This window comes from Nyctereutes procyonoides, unplaced genomic scaffold, assembly GCF_905146905.1.
Source record: "Nyctereutes procyonoides isolate TBG_1078 unplaced genomic scaffold, NYPRO_anot_genome, whole genome shotgun sequence".
Taxonomy (NCBI): Eukaryota; Metazoa; Chordata; class Mammalia; order Carnivora; family Canidae; genus Nyctereutes; species Nyctereutes procyonoides.
In genome coordinates, this window is record NW_026575146.1 from 87,712,693 (window position 1) to 87,731,403 (window position 18,711).

The following is an 18,711-nucleotide window of genomic DNA, read 5'->3' on the forward strand; positions in this document are numbered from 1 at the left end:
CACTAGACCCCTCTGAGCCTTGCTTTCCTCGTGTGGACACGGGCGGACAGCCCGTCACACTCATCTCACAGTCACTGCGAGGAAACAAGGAGATGATGCTTGGGCAGAGCTTCGGGTGGCGCTTGGCACAGCAGAACCAGGTGACGGCCGGCGGAGGAGGAGGAGGAAGACGGAGACGCCCATGACAACGTACGCCGTACGCCGTTTGCAGTCCTTGGCCTCGGTCCGCTCTGTTTTTCCGTAGAGCAGCGTCCTCCAGTACCTGGTCGCCGACCCTTTACAGGCCTAAAAAGTCATCTTAGGGTACCAACGACCTCTTGTTTATGTTGCTCTATCAATTCATATTTACTATACATCGAAACAGAATCCATATACGTGTTTAAAAGTTCACTGAGAAGTGACGATAGCAAACCCACAATATGTTCGCATACATAAAATATTTTTGCTGAAAAGTTACTTTTTTGAATTTATGGTTTTGCAGTTTTGCAAGTCGCTGTTATGTCTGGCCTAAAAGAAGACAACTGGATCCTCGTATCTATTTCTGCATTCGGGCTCCTTCCATCTGCTGTTTCTGTTGAAGAATGTGAGGAAAATCTAGACTCGCGCAGATATGTAATTGCAAAAGGGAGAATTATTTTAATAGCCTGTTCAGATCACCGTGGATAGTCCTTGACACCGGACCAGAACTCAGGAAGTGGTGGTTTCTTAAAAGAAACTTATCATGTGGGATCTGGAAACATACTGCTGAATTTTTTGTGCTCTTTTTCACTGAACTTCTTTACTTGCGCTGTGCGTTTAAAGTGCACTTATTTGCAGGCCGCTTATAGTTCGGTCCTGCCTTTTTATCCCATCTGACAGTCTCTTTTAGTAAATGTGTTGACATCATTTGTATTTTTTTTTTTAAAGATTTTGTTTACGTATTTGAGAGAGAGACAGAGATAGCAACTGAGAGCACCATGGAGAGGAGAGGGAGGAGCAGGCTCCCCGCTGAGCTTGATCCCAGGACCCCGGGGGTCATGACCTGATGGCAGGCGCTTCACCATCTGACGGAGCCACCCAGGCGCCCCAGGTCATTTGTATTTAATGTACTTATTTATATGATCGGGTTGAAGCCCACCATCTACTTATTTTCTATTCTTTCCATTTGGTCTTTGTTCTTTTTTCCTCTCTCTTTTTTTCTACCACCTTTGGGCTTAACTATTTTTTATTCCATTTTTCTTTTTCTTTTTTTTTTTTTAGATTTTATTTTTTTCCATTTTTCTTTATTATTGGGTTATCCCTTATACTTCTTCCAAAATTATCATCTGTCTTCCTCGATGCTTACATATGCATCTTTATTTTTTTTTTTAAGATTTTATTTATTCTTTTGACAGAGAGAGAGAGAACAGGAGGAGTCAAACAGGGGGAGGGAGTAGGGGAGGGGGAGAACCCCAAGCCGACTCTGTGCTGGGCGCGCAGCCCGATGCCAGGCTCCACCTCACCACCCTGAGATCATGACCTGAGCTGAAACCAAGCTTCTGACACTTAACCCACTGAGCCACCAGGCGCCCCTGCATATGCATCTTTAATTAACAGTCCTCCCCTCAAATATTATATCATTTTACTTATAATGTAAGAACCTTACAACACAACAACGGTCCCTCTTACATGTTGTACTATTATACATTTTGCTATCACAGATGCTCTCAACACTTAATAAACTGCTACCATTTTCACTCTAGATGGTTAATTATCTTCTAAGTGATCAAAAGTAAGGAAAAAATGTACATTTTTTCTACATTTACCTTCATTTTAACCTTTCCCAGTGATCTTTCTGAGTGTAGATAGGAGATTCTGTTTGGTTCTGAGCCTCTGAGGTTCTTTCTGACACCAGGTGTGTGGCATCCTTTGCACACCAACTTTTCTGACACCAACCCGGGGAACAACAACTGCATTCGATCCGGTCACTCACTCCTTACGTCAGCAAAGACCCCACACAGGTTAAGGGCTCCGTGTCCACTTCAGATGCCGGCTGCAGAAGAGGTACCCAACCTACCCACACTCTGCAAATTTCGGGGTCCTTGTGACCCATCCAGACTCAGTAATTTCCTAGAACAGCTCACATAATTCAAATGGAAAATATTTACATTTGCCAATTTATTATAAAGGCTACAACTCAGGAAGAGCCAAGGAAAAGCCTCGTAGGATGGGAGATGGGGGGTGGGCCAGGAGATTTCATGTCCCCTCCGGGTTGCCGAGCTGTCCCAATTCCCAGGAAGCCCCCAAATCTCACCGTGCAGCAGTTTTGTGGACCTCAACCTCCATCTCCCTTCCCTCCTGGAGGCCAGTGGATGGGGCAGGCAGTTCCAACCCTCTAACCACTTGGTCTTTCCGGTGACCAGCCTCACCCTGAGAAGTCCCACAATTAGGACAGCTCATTAACATAAAGTCAGGTGTCAGCAAAAGAGGCTTGATGTGAATAACAAAAGACATTCTCACTCCTGGGAAATCCCAAGGGCTTGGGGGGTGGAGTTCCAGGTCAGATGCTGAGGACAAAGACTAAATATATTTTTGGTGCCATATACCATATTCCTTTGCCTAAAGAACTTTCTTTCGCAAGTCTTCCGAGGAAGGTCTGCAGGTACTAAATTCCCTCAGCTTTTGCTTGTCTGAAAAGGTCTTTATATTGAAACCAAGCAAAAATATTGAGAGATTTTTAATGGGTATCAAAAAGCTGATTCTGTTGGCAGTTTTGTATCTTGAGGGTGGGTCGTTTTTTTCTGGCATTTTTACGTGTCCCGTAATTTCATAAGCGGCGGGGCGCCGGGTGGCTCAGTCGGTTGGGCGTCTGCCATTGGCTCTGGTTGTGGTCCTGCAGTCCTGGGGTCGAACCCCATCGAGCCCCCATGGGGCTCCCTGCTCACCAGGGAGCCTGCTCCTCCTTCCTCTTGTGCTCTCTCTCGCTTGCTCGCTCTCAAATGAATAAATAAAAATTTTTAAAATTAATTAATTATCTATTTTTAATTTGTTTAATGGACGCAGAGCATCTCTTATAGGATATCAGAGGCTGAAGAAAGCCAGTACGCCTGGAAATGGGTACCCGTCTCCCTCTTGGCCATCACATGGGCAGTTGAGGCAGTCAGCTCAGAAGTCAATTGGGGTTTGGGTTTTGTTGTTGCTATGGTGTGTGTCAGTGGAAGAGCAGGTTCAGGTTCCTAAGCACGAACCTGGGCTTCGGGTGGGCCTCCCCTGGGTACCCACAGGTCAGAAGGGCACATTAGGGCTTTTGTGCCAGAGGGGAGTCAGGAAGAAGGACTTTCCTGCAGAAGTGCCCGATCCTGTCCTCCAGGCCTGCGGCAGCACGGGCACCTTTGTCCACCGGGCCCGGCCCTGGGCCTCATAGTGCCTGCTGGAGGCCTGTGGAAGCTCCCCTTGAGCTGACCATGCCCAGGGGTCTGCATTCTTTGTTGTTGTTGTTTTTAAAGATTTTATGCATTTATTTGACAGAGAGCATGAGCGAACACAAGCAGGCGGAGAAGGAGAAGCAGGAAGCCCAGCCCTGGGCTCCATCGCAGGCCCCCGCGATCATGACCTGAGCCCAGGGCAGACGCTTCACGGACGGAGCCCCCCCAGGCACCCCCAGTTATATATTCTTACGTGAGTCCACACTTAGGCGGTTAACAACTTGCCGACAATTGTAGCTGGATCCTTTTTCCCTCTTGCATGACACACGGAGCTTACTCATGTCACACGTCTGCAGGTTCTCGCCTTTCCTTAGATTTCTGTAGCCACCGAGCTGTCCTAGCACCTCTGCTCCCTGACAGCTCGAGAACATTCTCCACTTGGTAGCTTACCTGGCTTTTTCCTGCTGTCAGGGTGGGAGCGATGCTATTTCCCGCCTTCCAGGTAGAAGCAGACCTGCCCTGTAAAATCCACCTTGCGCTCGGAATGGATGTCGTGACCCCGTGCCCTGGTCATTTAGAAAATATTGGTTCATTAAGTCAGAGCTTCCAAGTGTCGATGTACTTATACGATATCAGAAATCAAATTTCTAATATCGCCACTGATCTCACCAGAAGTCTGTAACTACTGAGAAGCTGTCAGGCTCGTGGTGGTGGAGTTTTCCCAAAACTCTAGCGTTTACCTTGAAATCTTGAATTTCATCCTCGGGCACGTGCGATCCCGCCAGTGGTTTTCTTTGACGAGAGAGGCTCATTTTGTTCATTTTTCAGAAAATGTCTGCCAAACACCCAAGTCTAAAAAACCGTAGTTTTACGTGTCAGGCTTTCTTTGAAGTGAAAATGGTGTTCCGTGAGAAAAAAAAAAAAAAAAAAGCAGCCGGTTCAGCTCACCCTGGAAACACCCGCAGACGCCTTAGCGGGACGCCGTCGGCCTGGCACTCGGCAGGACGGCTCTGGGGGCACCTTCGAAAGAGGAGTCCCCGATGGCGGGGGTTTACTGACAATTTTTACTGCTTTGTTAGGGACTTTCTAAAGTGTAAGTGGATTGTGGTAGTGGTGGTGGTGGTGAGCCAGTGGCACGAAGAACACAATGATCCCTAGAACTTTGGGCGCCCGCTCGGTGAGTGCCCAGCGTCCAGCTTTCCGCCCTTTGCTCCTGCACCCGTCAGCGCGCGTACGGAGAGACAGTCAGAGGCCCGGGACGTCTTAGCATTACCACGAGTCCCCGTAAATCACAAAATACTCTCTACCTTGTGGGCCCCTTGAAAATATCTCAGGGACCTCCAGGGGTCCACAGACCACCCACTTTGAGAACCACTTCCGTAGAACCTGGCACAGTGCCTGGCACAGAGTAGATATGGAATCAACCAAAAAAAAAAAAAAAGAAATTCAATCAACAATTGTTGGATAAAGAGATGAAGTATTTATTTATTTCATTTTTCAAAATAAAACGAGCCTCTTCCTATATTTTTGTGGGGAAAGAGGCCGTTTAAGGAACAATGAAGCCTCGACACGGGATGCTAGGCCCAGCCAAAGGGCAGGCGATGGCACAGGCTGTAGGTGTATGTGTGGAAATCGTCCTCCAGGCCGTCTCCGTGCAAGTGGCCCTCCGTCCCCCTCCTCCCAGCTCCGTCCAGCCAGGCCTCGAACCCCCCGGGGAGGGTCGTTTTTATTCCTTGCGGAACATCTCAGACCGATAGAGCGGAACAGCATAGTGAACTCCACGCTCCCATCGCCCAGCTTCAACGATCACCCCCGGCCAGGTGTGTTTCATCTGTACCCTCCTCCACGGCCACCCCACCGAGACCCCCTCCGTCGCGTCATTCCACCTGCACCTGGTCTGTCGGCAACCCTAAATGAGGAGCACCTCCAGGTGGAAGTGGACCTTGTAAAGAAGAAAGACCTTGTAAAGACGTAACCAGAATATCATCACATCTAAGGAAACAGTTACAATAATTCCCCCTTTTTTTAAATGGTGGTGAGAACACTGACTATGAGCTCCACCCACTGAACGGATTTTTAAACTTTTTTTTTTAATTTTTTTAATTTATTTATTTATGATAGTCACACAGAGAGAGAGAGAGGCAGAGACATAGGCAGAGGGAGAAGCAGGCTCCATGCACCAGGAGCCCGATATGGGATTCGATCCCGGGTCTCCAGGATCGCGCCCTGAGCCAAAGGCAGGCGCCAAACCGCTGCGCCACCCAGGGATCCCTGAACGGATTTTTAAGCGTGCGATGCGGTAGGTCCACTGGAGGCACAGGGTGACACAGCAGCGCCTAGGTCGTCACCGGCTTGCATAATTGAGACTCTACACTGTTGAAGAGCAACCTCCCATTTCCTCGTCCCTCCAGCCCCTGCAACCACCTTCTGCTCCCTGTTTCACTACTTCGAGTCCGTACGTGGGGTCACGCGGTGTCTGTCCTCCTGTGCCCGCCTTACCTCGCTCGGCGTAATGTCCCCCAGGTCCCTCCAGTGGCTGCGAATGGCAGTATTTCCTTCTAATTAAAAGCCGAAGGCCCCACTGCCCCGTGCATTCCACGTCCTCTTTATTCCTTTATCCGTAGGTGTTCACTTAGGTCACTTACACGCCGTGGCTTGCCGTGAACGACGTGCAACGAACGCGGGAGTGCAGCTCTCTCTGAGATCTCGATTTCCATTCTTTTTATCATTTTCGAGGAATCTTCACGCTGTTTTCTATACCAGCTGTACCATTTACGTTTCTGCCGACAGCGCACAAAGGTCCTGATTATGCCACGTCTTCACCCCACAGGATAAAGGTCTGTTATCCTTTGGGGTTTGTTTTTGGGGTTTTTTGAGAGAGAGAGAGAGAGAGCGTGCACAAGTTGGGGGTGCAGAGGGAGAGGGAGACAATCTTAAGCAGGCTCCAGCCCCAGCTTGGAGCCCAACGTGGGGCTCAGTCTCACATCCTGAAATCATGCCTTGAGTCGAAATCAAGTCTTGGACGCTGGACCAAGTGAGCCCCCCAGGGCCCCCTGTTTTTTGATACCAGCCGTCCCGACAGTTGTGAGGTGATACTTCATCGTAGTTTTGATTTGCATTTGCCCTGATGACTAGGGATGTTGAGCATCTTTTCTTTTATCTGTTGGACATCAATAGTCCAGTCAAGATTTAAATATTAATGAATCAGGGATCCCTGGGTGGCGCAGCGGTTTGGCGCCTGCCTTTGGCCCAGGGCGCGATCCTGGAGACCCGGGATCGAGTCCCACGTCGGGCTCCCGGTGCATGGAGCCTGCTTCTCCCTCTGCCTGTGTCTCTGCTTCTCTCCCTCTCTCTCTGTGACTATCATAAATAAATAAAAATAAAAAATAAAAATAAAAAATAAATATTAATGAATTTTTTTAAGAAGCCGTCAGGCCCGCCTCCAGACCCGGTAAACCAGGCTCCCTGCATCTCGGTCAGCATCTGAGTGGTTCTTCCGCTGTCCAGACTGGGTAGTCGTGTTGTGTCCAGGGGCTTCAGCCAGACCCATCTCTAGGGACGGAGAACTTCCATCTGGAGGTGCTCCTCATTGTGGGAAATGCCTTTCTCTAGTTTTTTGGGTTTTTTTGTTTGTTTGTTTTTGCTCTCAGTAGAGGCAAACTTGAATGTATTTCCCCTTGAAATAGATCATTAAATCATTGCCTATAAGGCTGAAGTGTCCTTGGACCACACGCCTAGTGCTGGTCCCAGCCTCTGCCCCCTGGAGTATTTGGCATTTGCTGAATCCCTTGCATACTGTCCTCTGTGCTTTGAACATCCTTCCTTAAGTTATACCCCAGATTTGTCTCCCTGGAGTTCCTGAGCTTTCTGTTAACTCTGTTCCTTGTCTTGCCAAAACCTTGCAGACGGCTCCTGTGGCTTCTGGGGTTTTCTTCAGTAGCCTGGTTTTCCCTCTTTTCCTGGCTTTGACAAGGTCATGGTCTTATCATGATTCAGGCCCGGCTCTCTGTGCCGTGGACTCTTACCAGGGCTGGATTCCTCCCCAAGACACACCCCGTTCCCCAGTCTGTGACCGTGTAAAGAGGAGGAGGTAAGTGGAGATGAAGCAGAAGGCCGTGAGTCGGTGACGGTGGGAGTCGGGGGCTGGATGTGGCGAGGGAGTAGTGTACTTTCCCATCTACTGCACGTGTTTATAGTTTCCATAATGAAGAGGGGGAAGGTGAAGCATGACATGACTGCGTACCACGAGCACGGCCGGAATCTGAGACCCCGACAACCCCAAACGCTGGCAGGATGTGGAGCAACCGGAGTCCACGTTCGTTGTCGATGGGAAAGCAAACAGTGGAGCTATTCAGGAAGACCGTTGGGCAATTTCTTGCAAAACTAAACTTATCCTCAGCATTCCGCCTGGCGGTCCTGCTCCTTGGTATTTGCCCAAAGGAGTTGAGAACTTATGTTTACACAAAACCCACACGTAGGTGTTTGTAACTGCTGTGTTCATAATGGACAAAATTTGGAAGTGACCGGGATGTCCTGCCGTAGGGAAATGGGTCAGCGCGCTGCGGTCCATCCAGACCCAGGCACTACGGAGAGATGAGCTACAGGCCGTGCAAGACCACGGACGTAACCTACGGACATGTTGCTGAGTAAAGGAAGCCAGTTGGATTTGATTCCAACTCTATGACGGTCTGGGAACCGGAAAACAATGGAGACAGGGAAAAGATCGGTGGTTTCCCGGGGTTTGGGGGGCGGGGGAGGGAGGCCTAGGGGAGCACAGGGGATTTTGAAGGCAGGGGAGCTGTTCTGTAGGATACCACAGCGAGGGATAACGGGTCACAATGGGTTTGTCCGAACCCGCAGAATGTGCTGATACCAAGAGTGAGCCCCCAAGTCAACAGCAGACCTTGGCGGTTAGAGGTCAAGGTATGTTCATCGATTGTAACCAAGGTACCACGCGGTGGGGACGTCAATGGTGGGGCAGTGCTGTGTATGCCTGGGGCTGGGAGCATGTGGCGAGCCTCTGTACCTTCCCCCCTTAGCTGTGAGCCTACCGCTGCTCTAGAACTTGACAATCAGGGCAGCCCGGGGGGCTCAGCGCCGCCTTGAGCCCAGGGCGTGATCCTGGAGACCCGGGATCGAGTCCCACGTCGGGTTCCCTGCATGGAGCCTGCTTCTCCCTTTGCCTGTGTCTCTACCTCTCTGTCTCTCTGTTTCTCATGAATAAATAAATAATAATAAAATCTTAAAAAAAATTGTCCATCAAAATGTTGAAGTGTGGGGGGCACATAGCGGAGGCCGCGGTGCTGGGCAGCCCTGCGCCCCGGTCCAGCGGGGAAATACGGGGCGCACGGAGAGCTCTATGTCCTTAAAATGTTTGAGAAAGCAAACCAGGAGCTTTGAGGTTAAAGAGGGGAGAGCCCAAGCTGGCCCAAGCGCACCCTCCGCCGCCCTCCCCGGGAGCACCATGGGGTCCAGTCCCCGGGGCGCCAGGTTAGTGCTGGGAGGATCCGGAGGGCTCCGCTGCCAGGCCCTGGAATCCAGGCATCAGGCTCCTCCAGAGAAGCTTATTATTAATTTTTCGTTATTTGGTAATCATCATACCAAGAAAAAAAAAATTCTTTTTACCTCAGGTCTAGAAACATGCCAACACTGTGCCGTCTCCAGAGAAAGCAAAACTACGCGGGTGACTTACGCTTCCTTGCTCAGATCTACACGTGGTGCCCTCATAGTCTAATACTCTAGACATATCCTAATTTGTCTTTCTCATTCCTGTTTCACTCTGTCCTCAAGGATGTGAGCAGCCGATGGGACCCTCGCTCATTATTTACGTGCAAACCAGGACTCGGGGGTCACGGTCATCTACTCCCCGAGGAAGGGGGGTCGGCGCTCCCCTGCCAGCTGCGTATATTATTGGCCTGGCGGCCCTCCCAGGCCTCAGGGCTCCCGCCCTCCCCGCCGAGCGCCCTGGGCATCGGAGCAGCCTGCACCGTATGTCATCATCATGTAAAGCCACCTCAGGCAGTGAAGAGCCGCTCTCCCTGGCTGCCCCCTAATGCCCCCTGCCGCGCGGCCTGTGCTGAGGCCTGGACCCGGCAGGGCCAAGCAAACCCGTCCGACCCCACCTCAGGCAACGGCAGGGCAGAAACAATCCCGTTTTTCAGGTGGCAAAACCGAGCCTCTGAAGGTGGAATGACCAGCTATCCAGGGGGGTGGCTCACCCGCCGCTCTAGCTATTTCTAGTCTACACATCTCTCTTTTTTTTAAATTTACGTGTAACATTGACTCCTCATAAGGATATATCATTTGTCTAGATGTCTTCTCCCATTCAGGAGGTTGTCTTTTTGAGTTTTGTTGGTTGTTTCCTTCGCTGTGCAAAAAGCTTTTTATTTTGATCTGGTCCCAATAGCTTATTTTTTGCTTTGATTCCCCTTGCCTCAGGAGACCGATCTAGAAAAATGTTGCGACGGTCAATGTCAGAGACATTGCTGCCCGTGCCCTCCTCTGGGATTTTTATGGTTTCAGGTCTCACGTTTAGGTCTTTCATCCATTTTGAGTTTATTTCTGTGTGTGGTGTGAGAAAGTGGTCCAGTTTCATTCTTCGGCATGTAGCCGTCCAGTTTGCCCAGCGCCACCTGTTGAAGACACCGTCTTTTTCCCATTGCATAATCCCGTCCCTCCTTGTCTAAGATTAATTGACTATATAATTGTGGGTTTATTTCTGGGCTCTCTGTTCTGTTCCATTGATCTCTGTGTCTTTTCATGCCAGTGTCATTTTGCTTTGATGACTACAGCTTTATAGTATATCTTGAAATCTGGGATTGTGATACCCCCAGCTTTGTTCTTCTTTCCCAAGATTACTTTGGCTATTCAGGGTCTTTCGGGGTTCCGTACACATTATAGGCTTATTTGTTCTACTTCTCCGATAGATGCTATTAGTATTTTGATAGGGATTGCATTAAATGTATAGATTGCTTTGGGTAATATGGACATTTTAGTTCACCATCACTCACCATCAGGAAATACAGATCAAAGTCACAATGAGATGTCACTTCGCACCTCTCAGAATGGATAAACACATAAAATAAGCATTGGTGAGGATGTGGAGAGGAACCCTCCTGTACTGTTGGTGGGAATGCAAGCTGGCACAGCTACTCTGGAAAACAGTTTGGAAGTTCCTCAAAAAATTAAAAATATGGGCACCTGGATGGCTCAGTCCATTAAACATCTGCTTTCGCTCAGGTCGTGATCCTAGGGTCCTGGGATCGAGCCCCACATCAAGGTCCCTGCTCTGCAGGGAGCCTGCTTCTCCCTCTCCCTTTGCCCCTCCTCCCTCTCGTTCATTGTCTCTATCTCTCTCTCAAAAAAGTAAATTTAAAAATCTTTTTTTAATTAAAAATAGAATTATTATATGGTCCAATAATTCCCCTACTGGGTATTTATACGAAGAAAATAAAAACATTGATTCAAAAAGATATATGCAGCCCTATGTTTCTTACAGCATTGCCCAAAATAGCCAAGATATGGAAGCAATCCAAGTGTCTATCAATAGGTGAATGTATGAAGAAGATATGATACACACACACACACATATATACATATATATATATACACACACACACACAATGGAATATTACTCAGCCATAAAAAATGAAATCTTGCTATTTGAAACAATATTATTCTAAGTGAAATAAGCCAGTCAGAGAAAGACAAGGACCATATGATTTCATTCACATGTGGAAATGAATTTCTTTCATTAAGAAATGAAACACACAAAGAAAAAAAAAGACAAACAACAACAAAAAATGAGGCTGTTTAGAGAATAAATGGATGGTTACCGGAGGGAAGATGGAGGGAGGGAGGGTGAAATAGTTGGTGGGGATTAAGAATATGCTTATACTATACTGAGTAATGCATAGAATTGTTGATTCACTATATTGTACACCTGAAACTGATATATCATTGAATGTTAATTATATTGGAATTTCTAAATAAATTTTTTAAAAATTACAAATGTTATGAGAGATACACTCTGTGGTGCTCTTTCATTATGGTTTTCTTCTTTTTCCAAGTGAAAATCATTTTCTTTATTCTCTTGAAGTACAAAATAATACATGATTGCAAGAGAAAAATCAGAATACAGAAAGAAATTAAGAAAATCCATAATTCCATATATTCAGGGGAAAGATACTTATCTTTTCTATGTAAGTCATTCAATATCCCTGTATTTCATTAATTCATTCATTTTTACAAAGATGTTTTGATCTACTGATATGTTCCAGGTTTTATGTAGGTGTTACATGGAAGTCACCAAAATATGGCTCCCACCCCAAAAGAGATCAACCTAGTAGAGACAGAGAATGAAATAAGTAATTATACTCAAGGATTTTCTGTACATGCAGATATTCATATACACAGATATCTTCTTTACGAAAATGGAATCACATCATAAGTGCTATTAATCTTAGTCTTGGCCTCATATATCAGAACAAAAGACTTTCCTATCAATAAGTTCACTTTAGAACAACAAAAAACAAATCCTAAGACTAAAGCTAACAAAAATTGTGCAAAACCTACATGAAGCAAACCAAATAATTTTTGCCAAATATCCCTAAAAGAAGGATTTCTAACAATCAAGATGTAAATCCTGTGCAATGACTCAAAGCTGTCAGACTATGATTCGCTACAAATCAACCTATATATTTGATGCAATCCCAAAAAAAGTCCATACAGATTTTGTTACAAATATTGTTAATATTCTCAAGTTCATCTCAAAGTGCAAATACCAAGAAAAAATTTATCGCAAAGGCAATTGTAAGAATTTTTGCCTGCAAATACCAAAATATGGCTTAAGACATCAACAATCAAACAACACTGTATCAACAGAAGACTATGAGAGATCAATGGAATAGGATGGAAATTCTAGAAGCAACCCATAAATTTAGTTTTAATTCGGCATTAAAGAGGAAGTAGTAATGGAGTATTTGATAAACACTGTTGGAAAAATTACCTATTGTTTGGAAAAGGAACCTTATGCTTAACTCAAAATAATAACCCAAAACTAATGTCAGATTATTTAAAGATGTAAAACAATAAAAAGTGTTATAAAAATCACAGAAGTAAATATAATAGAATCTTTAAGTACTGTTTGGATGGGAAAATCATTCTTAGGGAAGTCTAGTAGATATAAAGAAAAAAATGAACAGATTTAACTGTGCTTTAAACTTCTCTCCAGCAAAAGATACTATACAGTTTTTAAAAACCCCTCAAATTAAAATATCTGTAATATTCTTAACAGATGAAAGAGTGATATGGAGAATATATAAGACTATCTTACAAATCAGGAAAAGACAAAATATTTATTATAGAAGTGAGCAAAGAGTATGAAGAGGCAATTCAGACAAGAAATATAAGCAGTCAACGCATACATGGAAACCATTAAGCCTTGGCAGTGCTCAGGGAAACGCAAACTTAGATAGGTATTCTGTTCCACTTCTTACATCTATGAAAATTAAATATTTTAACCTTCAGTGTTGGAAACTATGACTAAACACAGATGCTTGTAAACTGCTTGTGGGAATGCAGCTTAGCATAGCTTTGATGAGCATAATTCAAGAATATTATTTAAAATGTTTAAATGTTGGACACCTGGTGGCTCAGGCAGTCATGTCTCTGACATCAGCTGTAGCAACTTATTTCTAGATCTGTCTCCTGAGGCAAAGGAAACAAAAGCAAAAAAAATAAACTATTGGGATTACCCCAAATTAAAAAGCTTTTGCACAGCAAAGGAAACCACCAATAAAATGAAAAGACAACCTACTGAATAGAAGGTATTTGCAAATGATATATCTAATAAAGGATTAATATCCGAAATACATAAAGAACTCACACAACTCAATATATTTTAAAAACAGACCAACAATGCAACTAAAACATGGGCAGGGGATCTGAATAGATATTTCTCCGAAGAAGAGATACAGCTGACCACGGGAATATGAAGATACGCTCAACATCACTCATCATCAGGGAAATATAAATCAAAACCATAATGAGAATGGCTAGTATTGACAAAGCAAGAAATAATAAATGTTGGTGAAGATACGGAGAACACTTGTGTTACGTTGTCGGGAATGTAGAAAACAACGAAGATTCCTCACAAGAAGTTAAACACAAAAATGCCATACAATCCAATAATTCCAACACTGGGCATCTACCCAAAGTAAAGGAAACCACTAATCCAGAAAGTCATGTGCACCCTATCTTTCTATGTTTACTGAGGTATTTTTTACAATAGCCAAGACAAAGGAAAAACCTAAGTGTCCATCAATAGATGTGGCATATACATACAATGGAACATTACTCGGCCATAAATATAAGACGTTGTCATTTGTGACAATATGGATTAACCCAGACGGTATTGCGTGAAGTGAAATAAGACAGATAGAAAGACAAATACCATATGATTTCACTTACATATGGAATCTAAAAAAAAAAAAAACAATGAACAAACAAAAAAAACCCCCGCAGAAATAGACTCTTAAATACAGAGAACAAACTGGTGGTCATCAGAGGGGAGGTGGATGGGCGGATGGACAAAACAGGTGAAGGGGATTAAGAGGTACAAACTTTCAGTTATAAAATAAAAAAGCCACAGAAATGAAAAGTACAGCATAGGGAACATAGTCACTAATATTGTAATGACACTGTATGGTGGCAGATGGTGAGTAATATATAGACGTGTCATATCACTACGTGGTACGCCTGAAACTAATATAACATTGTATGTCAACTATACTTCAATAATTAAAAAAATTAAATAAAAAAAACTTTCAACAAACTAGGAATACAGGGGAACTTTCCTAAAGTTCCCTAAAAAAAAAAAAATCTACATGTAGAATCATTCTTGATAGTGAAATAAACAGTAAATATTTTCCCCCAAGATTTGGCCAAGGTAAGAATGCTTTCTCCTGCCACTTTTATTCGAGTACACTGAGAGTTCTTGCCATTGCAAGAACTTTTAAAGAGTAAAGTGAACTAGAGTAAAACTAAAATAAAAATCAACTAAAATGCACAAATATTGGAAAGGAGAAATAAAACAATCTGAATTTATATGATTGTTTACATAAAAAATTCCAAATAATCTACAAAACAACTGCTAGGACCAAGATGAGAATTTAGCAAGGTCCTAGGATAGACAAATAATAACTAAAAATCAATTATATTTTGAGATACTAGGAAAAAATTAGAAAATGAAAAATTTTAAATATCACATAAAATGGCATTAATAAACATAAGAAATCTGGAGTAAATACAACATAAGACATGCAAGTCTTCTATAGTTAAGACTATGGAACACTGTTTAAATAGAGACGTACTCCATTTCCGAACTGAAGTTTGAATACAGTTGAACTGTCAGTTGTCCCCAAGCTTATCTATAAATTCAAAGTTATGACAGTAAAAATTCCAGCGGGATTTTTTCATAGAAATTGACCAGCTAATTGTAAAACACATATGGAAATATAAATGACCTGTAAGAACTAAAGCAACTTTTCTACGGTAAACAAAACTGGAGGATTTGCATGACCTGATTTCAAGTCATCCTCTAATTGCAGTAATCACACAAGGAGGTGTTGGCAAAAGAATAAACAATGAAACAGAATATTGAGTCCAGAAATAGATCCACATGTATATTTTCAGCTGCTTTTTGACAAAGATGGCAAAGCAAGTCAGTAAGGAAACAGGAAGTTTTCAGCAAATGTAACTACTGGGCATCCATTAGAAAAAAAGAACATCGACCTCACATCATACATAAAATTGACTTGAAATGGATCACATGCCTAAATATAAAGTTATAAGTGCTAAAAATTCTAGATGAAAACATAGGAGAAAATCTTTGTAACTCTAGGTTGGATAAAAATTTCTCAGAATACAAAAAGCATGAATGATAAAGAAAAAAATGATAGTCTGCACTTTATCATAATTAAAAAGTTTAGCTCTTGGGAAGTCACTCTAACATAATAGAAAAGTTGAGGGGCACGTGGGTGGCTCAGCAGTGGAGCGTCTGCCTTCAGCTCAGGGCATGATCCTGGGGTCCTGGGATCGAGTCCCGCATCGGGCTCTCCGCAGGAAGCCTGCTTCTCCTTCTACCTGTGTCTCTGCCTCTCTCTCTGTGTCTCTCATGAATAAATAAATAAAATCTTTAAAAAAAATAGAAAAGTTGAGTCATAGACTGTAATAAAATGTTCTTGATACATATATTTTTCAAAGCACGTAATCCCAGAACACAGAAAAAATTACAATCAGACATAAAGAAATAAATAACACTATAAAAAATGGACAAAATATTTCAATAGACAGTTTATTTTAAAAATATGCAAATAGGGCAGCTCGGGTAGCTCAGCGGTTTAGTGCCGCCTTCAGCCCAGGGTGTGACCCTGGAGACCCGGGATCAAGTCTCACATCGGGCTCCCTGCATGGAGCCTGCTTCTCCCTCTCCCTGTGTCTCTGCCTCTCTCTCTGTGTCTATCATAAATAAATAAATAAAATTTAAAAAAAATAATTAAAATATGCAAATGACTAATCACATGAAAAGATGCTTAGCAACACTTGTCAATAGGGAAATGCAAATTAAAACTACATGCTTAAAGTGGCTAAAATAAAAAAGTGCTGATAATAGCAAGTGCTGACAAGGATATGGAACAAATAGAACTCTCACATACTTCTGGCGGGAATACAAACTGATATATTTCTTTTTTGTAAAGTTAAATACACATCTACCTTGCGATGTAGACATTCCGCTGTGGTTTTTAACTCAAGATAGAGTAAAACATACATCCTGGGGTGGACAGAATGGCTTACAAAGATATGCATACCCTAATCCCTTGGAATCTATGAATATGGCAAGAGAGGGTTGCAAATGTAGTTAAGGGAGATCACTTTGTATCATACAGGCCAACTACTATCTTTTTTGTTTTTGAAGATTTTATTTATTTATTTATTTATTCATGAGACATACACACAGAGAGAGAGAGAGGCAGAGACACAGGCAGAGGGAGAAGCAGGGTCCGTGCAGGGAGCCCGATGTGGGACTCGATCCCGGGACTCCAGGATCATACCCTCGGCTGAAGGCGGGTGCTCAACCGCTGAGCCACCCAAGGATCCCCCCAGGCCAAGTATTATCAAATGAGGTCTGAAAAGCAGAGAATTTTGTGCAGCTGGAGGAGACAAGTCAGAGAGATTCTGAGCCTAAGAAAGATTTGATGTGCTTTTGAGGCTTTGAGATGTAGGTGGCCAGGAGCAAGAGCCAGAGGGCACTCTCTAGGCCCAAAGGCTGGCCTGGCCTGGGGGCTTGCCTCCGTCCCACATCCCACAGCTGCAAGGAATCTGAGGAGCTTGGATGCTCCCCACAGGGCTTGCAGCTGAAAGCCAAAGGGGCCCAACTCCATGATTTCAACTTTATAAAACCCTGATTAGAGGATCTCAGTGAGCAATGCTGTATGCAGACTTCTGGCCTGCAGTATTGTGGGGTAACGGGCCATTGTTTTAAGCACTAAGTTTGTGGTAATTTGTTCTAATGGCAATAGGAAACTGATAAATGCCCACGTAAGACTCGGACACAAATGTTCATCATCTATTCGCAATAGTCGGGCTCTGGAAGGAAGGTAAACGACCCAACAGATGAACTGGTGGACGAAACGCGGTATGTCCGTACAATGCAAAACTACTTGGTCGTAAACATGAACAAACCACGTGGATAAATATCACAATCATTGTGCTGAGTGAAAGACGCTGGGCACAGAAGCATGCGTACCGCACACTAATTCCACTTACGTAAAAATCCAGAAAATGCAAGCTCATCCCTGGTAACGCAAAATAGGTCAGCGGTTGCCGGGCTGGGGTTGGGGCAGAGAGAGAGAGCGGAACTGCAGAGGGGCGTGAGGAAACTTTCGGGGGTGGTGGAGATGCTCTGTATGCCGGGTGTGACGCGGCTTTCAGGGGTGCGTACGTCTGCCAACCTCCCTGGAGTGTGTGCTTTAAGTGGACGCAGCATGTTTTTGGCTATGGAGATTGTACTTCAATTAAGTGGATTAAAAATAAAAGTCAAAGGCTAAGGGGTGCCTTCTAGGAGTTTTTGAAAGAAAGCCATAACAATCTTGGCAAAACAACTTTCCCTTCATTGGAATTACCTTAAATTTGGAGACTAATCCAAAGGGAACGACCATAATTTCAATAGCAAGTTTTTCTGTTTAGGAACACAGTAGGTCTTTTTTTCATGCTGCGGGACACTCTAAGCAGCATGGCTATCGTCTAGTCTGTACCGATTTAGCTGGATTCACGATTAAAATACTCTGGGCCGGGTGCCAGGGGGAGGAGATGGATGGTGGCTAGAGGGGCAGGTGTGCTTTCACTGCTTTTTTCTCTTTTTCAAAGATGTTATTAAAGATACTTACAAAGCAATATCCAGACTCCAGATCCAGCTGCCAAGGAGCCCCTCTTCTGCTGCGGGTACCAGCGGGGGCACGGCAGGCGGCCCTGGCTTCCCGCCTGCTGCTCCAGGGTGCGTGTGGGGGGCGGTATCTCATCTCTGGGTCCGCAGCTCACGCGGTCAGGCGGGGCTTCTTAGGGCCAGTGGTGGCACTCGGGTCCCAGGGCAGCACGACCTCGGCGCCGGTGGCCGTGTACCCCGCCTGAGCAGCGCGCGGTACACGGCAGGTCAACCGGTAGATCCCAGGGTTCCCGCTGCGGACCGCCAGGCCATCCTCAGGCCCTGGACACCAGGGCCTCACAGCCTCTGGTGGCACCGCAGCACCCAGGCCTCCTGGGGGTCCCTAACTCAGGCTCGGCCGGGCCGGGGCTCACAGGCCCCTTTTGGCCACCCTTCCGGCCTAAGCCCTCCACACGCTCGGGGAGACCAACCCTCCTGCAGCACAGCGGCCAATTCCCAGACCTACCGGCCCTTCTCGTCCCCTTCCTGGTGGACGAGATGACCCGTGTCCTGGTGGTGCGACTGGGACCTCGCTCGGCCCCGGGGTAGCCGTATTCAGCCAGCGCCCGAGGGAGAGACCTGCTCGGTTCAGCTTTGAGGACGCCCCGGGCTGCAGGCGTCTTCTAGAAAATTCCCGCCACCACCAACCTGCCGCCACAAGGGAGAGGCTGTCAGGCGAGTGAGGCCGACGTGCGGCTTCAAACCCGGTTGTTCCCGGTCACAGGCTTCTGAACAGCCTCCTGGTGAGGGGTGTGCAGTCGGATTTGGATGCACAGTTTCAACCGGACAGTTACAAGCGCAGACCTTCCAGGGAGCGCCGTGGGGCCGGTCTCCTCGGCCCCTGGC